Raw genomic sequence first — 6,995 nt, forward strand, 5'->3', positions numbered from 1 at the left:
TCACCTCCCTAACAACCACATCCATAAACAAATTAAACAACCATGGAGACATCACACACCCCTGTCGGAAACCTACATTCACTGAGAACCAATCACTTTCCTCTCTTCCTACACGTACACATGCCTTACATCCTCGATAAAAACTTTTCACTGCTTCTAACAACTTGCCTCCCACACCATATATTCTTAATACCTTCCACAGAGCATCTCTATCAACTCTATCATATGCCTTCTCCAGATCCATAAATGCTACATACAAATCCATTTGCTTTTCTAAGTATTTCTCACATACATTCCTCAAAGCAAACACTTGATCCACACATCCTCTACCACTTCTGAAACCACACTGCTCTTCCCCAGTCTGATGCTCTGTACATGCCTTCACCCTCTCAATCAATATCCTCCCATATAATTTACCAGGAATACTCAACAAACTTATACCTCTGTAATTTGAGCACTCACCTTTGTCCCCTTTGCCTTTGTACAATGGCACTATGCACGCATTCCGCCAATCCTCAGGCACCTCACCATGAATCATACATACATCAAATAACCTTGCCAACCAGTCAACAATACAGTCACCCCCTTTTTTAATAAATTCCACTGCAATACCATCCAAACTCGCTGGCTTGCCGGCTTTCATCTTCCGCAAAGCTTTTACTACCTCTTCTCTGTTTACCAAATCATTTTCCCTAACCCTCTCACTTTGCACACCACCTCGACCAAAACACCCTATATCTGCTACTCTATCATCAAACACATTCAACAAACCTTCAAAATACTCACTCCATCTCCTTCTCACATCACCACAACTTGTTATCATCTCCCCATTAGCCCCCTTCACTGAAGTTCCCATTTGTTCCCTAGTCTTACGCACTTTATTTACCTCCTTCCAAAACATCTTTTTATTCTCCATAAAATTTAATGATACTCTCTCACCCCAACTCTCATTTGCCCTCTTTTTCACCTCTTGCACCTTTCTCTTGACCTCGTGCCTCTTTCTTTTATACATCTCCCCTTCATTTGCATTATTTCCCTGCAAAAGTCGTCCAAATGCCTCTCTCTTCTCTTTCACGAGTAATCTTACTTCATCCCACCACTCACTACCCTTTCTAATCTGCCCACCTCCAACGCTTCTCATGCCACAAGCATCTTTTGCGCAAGCCATCACTGCTTCCCTAAATGCATCCCATTCCTCCCCCACTCCCCTTATGTCCCTTGTTCTCACCTTTTTCCATTCTGTACTCAGTCTCTCCTGTTACTTCCTCACACAAGTCTCCTTCCCAAGCTCACTTACTTTCACCACTCTCTTCACCCCAACATTCTCTCTTCTTTTCTGAAAATCTCTACAAATCTTCACCTTCGCCTCCACAAGATAATGATCAGACATCCCTCCAGTTGCACCTCTCAGCACATTAACATCCAAAAGTCTCGCTTTTGCGCGCCTATAAATTAACACATAATCCAATAACGCTCTCTGGCCATCTCTCCTACTTACATACGTATACTTATGTATATCTCTTTTTAAACCAGGTATTCCCAATCACCAGTCCTTTTTCAGCACATAAATCTACAAGCTCTTCACCATTTCCATTTACAACACTGAACACCCCATGTACACCAATTATTCCCTCAACTGCCACATTACTCACCTTTGCATTCAAATCACCCATCACTATAACACGGTCTCGTGCATCAAAACCACTAACACACTCATTCAGCTGCTCCCAAAACACTTGCCTCTCATGATCTTTCTTCTCATGCCCAGGTGCATATGCACCAATAATCACCCATCTCTCTCCATCAACTTTCAGTTTTACCCATATCAATCTAGAGTTTACTTTCTTACACTCTATCACATACTCCCACCACTCCTGTTTCAGGGGTAGTGCTACTCCTTCCCTTGCTCTTGTCCTCTCACTAACTCCTGACTTTACTCCCAAGACATTCCCAAACCACTCTTCCCCTTTACCCTTGAGCTTCGTTTCACTCAGAGCCAAAAGATCCAGGTTCCTTTCCTCAAACATACTACCTATCTCTCCTTTTTTCTCATCTTGGTTACATCCACACACATTTAGACACCCCAATCTGAGCCTTCGAGGAGGATGAGCACTCTCCGCGTGACTCCTTCTTCTGTTTCCTATTTTAGAAAGTTAAAACACAAGGAGGGTAGGGTTTCTAGCCCCCGCTCCCGTCCCCTTTAGTCGCCTTCTACGACACGTGAGGAATGCGTGGCAAGTATTCTTTCTCCCCCATCCCCAGGGATAGGGGAGAAATATATATATATGTATATATACATATATACATATATATATATATATATAATGCACAAGATCACAAGAGACACCCGATTTTATAAATGCTGAAAAACCACGTGGAAAAGGAAACACGAGATGTGTTAACACACGAAAGCGCTCAAGATCTCGTGTTTCCCTTTTCATAAGGTTTTTCAGTATACATATATATATATATATATATATATATATATATATATATATATATATATATATATATATATGAAAATCAAGAATCGAACCAGGGCCACTTTAAGCGGTAGACGGAAACCGTACGCATGAAGAACAAAAGAGCTAAGACTTATAGTAATGGAGGGAAAATTTTAGCTCAAAAACACACGAGCTCACGGGAAAGGAGTCCGGCAGGACCTCTGCTGAACGGTGTGTTGTACTGTAACGGACTTCCCAGGTAGATGTCAGCTTGCACTGTATATCTGTGTGGGACACGTCACACTAGGCTTATGCGGTGTTGCGGCCCAGAGTCGAGGAGTTGCATCACGAGCAGTGGTGTGGCCAGATCGAGTGAGGCATTCGTAGGGTCAATAATCCAGGAGGACACAGGAGGCGAAGAGACAGAGGGGTGGAAAGTTGCTGACGTCCAAAACGTTCGAAGTGACGAAAGGGGAAAGAAGATATAGCAGCCTAGCCGGTCATAACATTAACAGAATATATATATATATATATATATATATATACATATATATATATATATATATATATATATATATATATATATATATATATATATGTATATATATGTATATATATATATATATATATATATATATATATATATATATATATATATATATATATATATATATTGTGGAAGGTATTAAGAATATATGGTGTGGGAGGCAAGTTGTTAGAAGCAGTGAAAAGTTTTTATCGAGGATGTAAGGCATGTGTACGTGTAGGAAGAGAGGAAAGTGATTGGTTCTCAGTGAATGTAGGTTTGCGGCAGGGGTGTGTGATGTCTCCATGGTTGTTTAATTTGTTTATGGATGGGGTTGTTAGGGAGGTGAATGCAAGAGTTTTGGAAAGAGGGGCAAGTATGAAGTCTGTTGGGGATGAGAGAGCTTGGGAAGTGAGTCAGTTGTTGTTCGCTGATGATACAGCGCTGGTGGCTGATTCATGTGAGAAACTGCAGAAGCTGGTGACTGAGTTTGGTAAAGTGTGTGAAAGAAGAAAGTTAAGAGTAAATGTGAATAAGAGCAAGGTTATTAGGTACAGTAGGGTTGAGGGTCAAGTTAATTGGGAGGTAAGTTTGAATGGAGAAAAACTAGAGGAAGTAAAGTGTTTTAGATATCTGGGAGTGGATCTGACAGCGGATGGAACCATGGACGCGGAAGTGGATCATAGGGTGGGGGAGGGGGCGAAAATTCTGGGAGCCTTGAAGAATGTGTGGAAGTCGAGAACATTATCTCGGAAAGCAAAAATGGGTATGTTTGAAGGAATAGTGGTTCCAACAATGTTGTATGGTTGCGAGGCGTGGGCTATGGATAGAGTTGTGCGCAGGAGGATGGATGTGCTGGAAATGAGATGTTTGAGGACAATGTGTGGTGTGAGGTGCTTTGATCGAGTAAGTAACGTAAGGGTAAGAGAGATGTGTGGAAATAAAAAAAGCGTGGTTGAGAGAGCAGAAGAGGGTGTTTTGAAAAATGGTTTGGGCACATGGAGAGAATGAGTGAGGAAAGATTGACCAAGAGGATATATGTGTCGGAGGTGGAGGGAACGAGGAGAAGTGGTAGACCAAATCGGAGGTGGAAAGATGGAGTGAAAAAGATTTTGTGTGATCGGGGCCTGAACATGCAGGAGGGTGAAAGGCGGGCAAGGAATGGAGTGAATTGGATCGATGTGGTATACCGGGGTTGACGTGCTGTCAATGGATTGAATCAGGGCATGTGAAGCGTCTGGGGTAAACCATGGAAAGCTGTGTTGGTATGTATATTTGCGTGTGTGGACGTATGTATATACATGTGTATGGGGGTGGGTTGGGCCATTTCTTTCGTCTGTTTCCTTGCGCTACCTCGCAAACGCGGGAGACAGCGACAAAGTATAATAAAATAAATAAATAAATATATATATATATATATATATATATATATATATATATATATATATATATATATATATATATATATTTGATATCCTTTTCATGATTTTTTTCAGTAAGTTCATTTCAGTTTTTAGGTTCCATTGCACGTATTACAAACACTACCTACAGTTCTATATCTAGATGAGTTATTATGATTTACACTTTCTCATTCGCATCAAATATTCTCTTAGGTCTGAGCAATACATCTCTTATAAACCAATGATGATTGCTTCATCTTCGAAAATTGCAGTAGACAAAGAGAATCATAAATCGTAAAAGCTCTTGATGATATGGAGGATATAACTGATTGTTCAATGGATTTTACATGAAAAAATGATGAATATGAGAATTATGATCGGACATTTTTGAGTCATCCTTTCTCATTTTGGAGCCTTTAAGATTTGTGATCTTCCTTATCTATCAGAGGAAATAGACGTTCATTCAGCAATTTTTCTGGGATTTAGTACATCCTAGTTGGTGGTGTACAACGCCCAGCTGAAGAACATAAAGGAATGGATACGACGATCAGAGAAGCTTTGTCGAATGTGGAGAGATAACCGAGAAAAAGGTGGTAAAATCCTACGACGCTTCCATCATCGTGCAGCCACTCGCCTTAGATAATGACGCGGGAACATCCACAAGTACATACGCAGTGAGGGTACAGTGTACGTCAAGGCATAACGCCACACAGCTCCCACTGGTTGTGATGTCACCCGCAGTTGGCGACATCTGCGTCGTCTGCCACACCTCGGGGGTCTGTTGACCGACCTTCCTAACAAGCCCTTAAGCGTACGTCTGTGAATGCCCAGTAGTGCTCTACCGCTCTGTAAACTGAGCTTTGTTAAGAACTTATCGTTCTATAAGGTGTAAACCGGTAAACACATCAACCACAAAGTGGTTAGAAATAAAATGTAAACAACCATAGGAGATATACAAAGTATATAGGCTTTATGATATATATGTGTGTATATATATATATATATATATATATGTATATATATATATATATATATATATATATATATATATATATATATATATATATATATATATATATATATTTTTTTTTTTCAAACTATTCGCCATTTCCCGCGTTAGCGAGGTAGCGTTAAGAACAGAGGACTGGGCCATTGAGGGAATATCCTCACCTGGCCCCCTTCTCTGTTCCTTCTTTTGGAAAATTAAAAAGAAAAAATGAGAGGGGAGGATTTCCAGCCCCCTGCTCCCTTCCCTTTTAGTCGCCTTCTACGACATGCAGGGAATACGTGGGAAGTATTCTTTCTCCCCTATCCCCAGGGATAATATATATATATATATATATATATATATATATATATATATATATATATATATATATATATATCTTTTTTTTGCTTTGTCGCTGTCTCCCGCGTTTGCGAGGTAGCGCAAGGAAACAGACGAAAGAAATGGCCCAACCCACCCCCATACACATGTATATACATACACGTCCACACACACAAATATACATACCCATACATCTCAATATACACATATATATACACACACAGACACATACATATATACATATGCACACAATTCACACTGCCTTTATTCATTCCCATCGCCACCTCGTCACACATGGAATAACATCCCCCTCCCCCCCCATGTGTGCGAGGTAGCGCTAGGAAAAGACAACAAAGGCCCCATTCGTTCACACTCAGTCTCTAGCTGTCATGCAATAATGCCCGAAAACCACAGCTCTCTTTCCACATCCAGGCCCTACAGAACTTTCCATGGTTTACCCCAGACGCTTCACATGCCCTGATTCAATCCATTGACAGCACGTCGACCCCGGTATACCACATCGATCCAATTCACTCTATTCCTTGCCCGCCTTTCACCCTCCTGCATGTTCAGGCCCCGATCACTCAAAATCTTTTTCACTCCATCTTTCCACCTATATATATATACATATATATATATATATATATATATATATATATATATATATATATATATATATATATATATATATATATATATATGGAAAGAGGGGCAAGTATGAAGTCTGTTGGGGATGAGAGAGCTTGGGAAGTGAGTCAGTTGTTGTTCGCTGATGATACAGCGCTGGTGGCGGATTCATGTGAGAAACTGCAGAAGCTGGTGACGCAGTTTGGTAAAGTGTGTGGAAGAAGAAAGTTAAGAGTAAATGTGAATAAGAGCAAGGTTATTAGGTACAGTAGGGTTGAGGGTCAAGTCAATTGGGAGGTGAGTTTGAATGGTGAAAAACTGGAGGATGTGAAGTGTTTTAGATATCTGGGAGTGGATCTGTCAGCGGATGGAACCATGGAAGCGGAAGTGGATCATAGGGTGGGGGAGGGGGCGAAAATTTTGGGAGCCTTGAAAAATGTGTGGAAGTCGAGAACATTATCCCGGAAAGCAAAAATGGGTATGTTTGAAGGAATAGTAGTTCCAACAATGTTGTATGGTTGCGAGGCGTGGGCTATGGATAGAGTTGTGCGCAGGAGGATGGATGTGCTGGAAATGAGATGTTTGAGGACAATGTGTGGTGTGAGGTGGTTTGATCGAGTAAGTAACGTAAGGGTAAGAGAGATGTGTGGAAATAAAAAGAGCGTGGTTGA

The sequence above is a fragment of the Panulirus ornatus genome, chromosome 2 (assembly GCF_036320965.1).
Source record: "Panulirus ornatus isolate Po-2019 chromosome 2, ASM3632096v1, whole genome shotgun sequence".
NCBI lineage: Eukaryota > Metazoa > Arthropoda > Malacostraca > Decapoda > Palinuridae > Panulirus > Panulirus ornatus.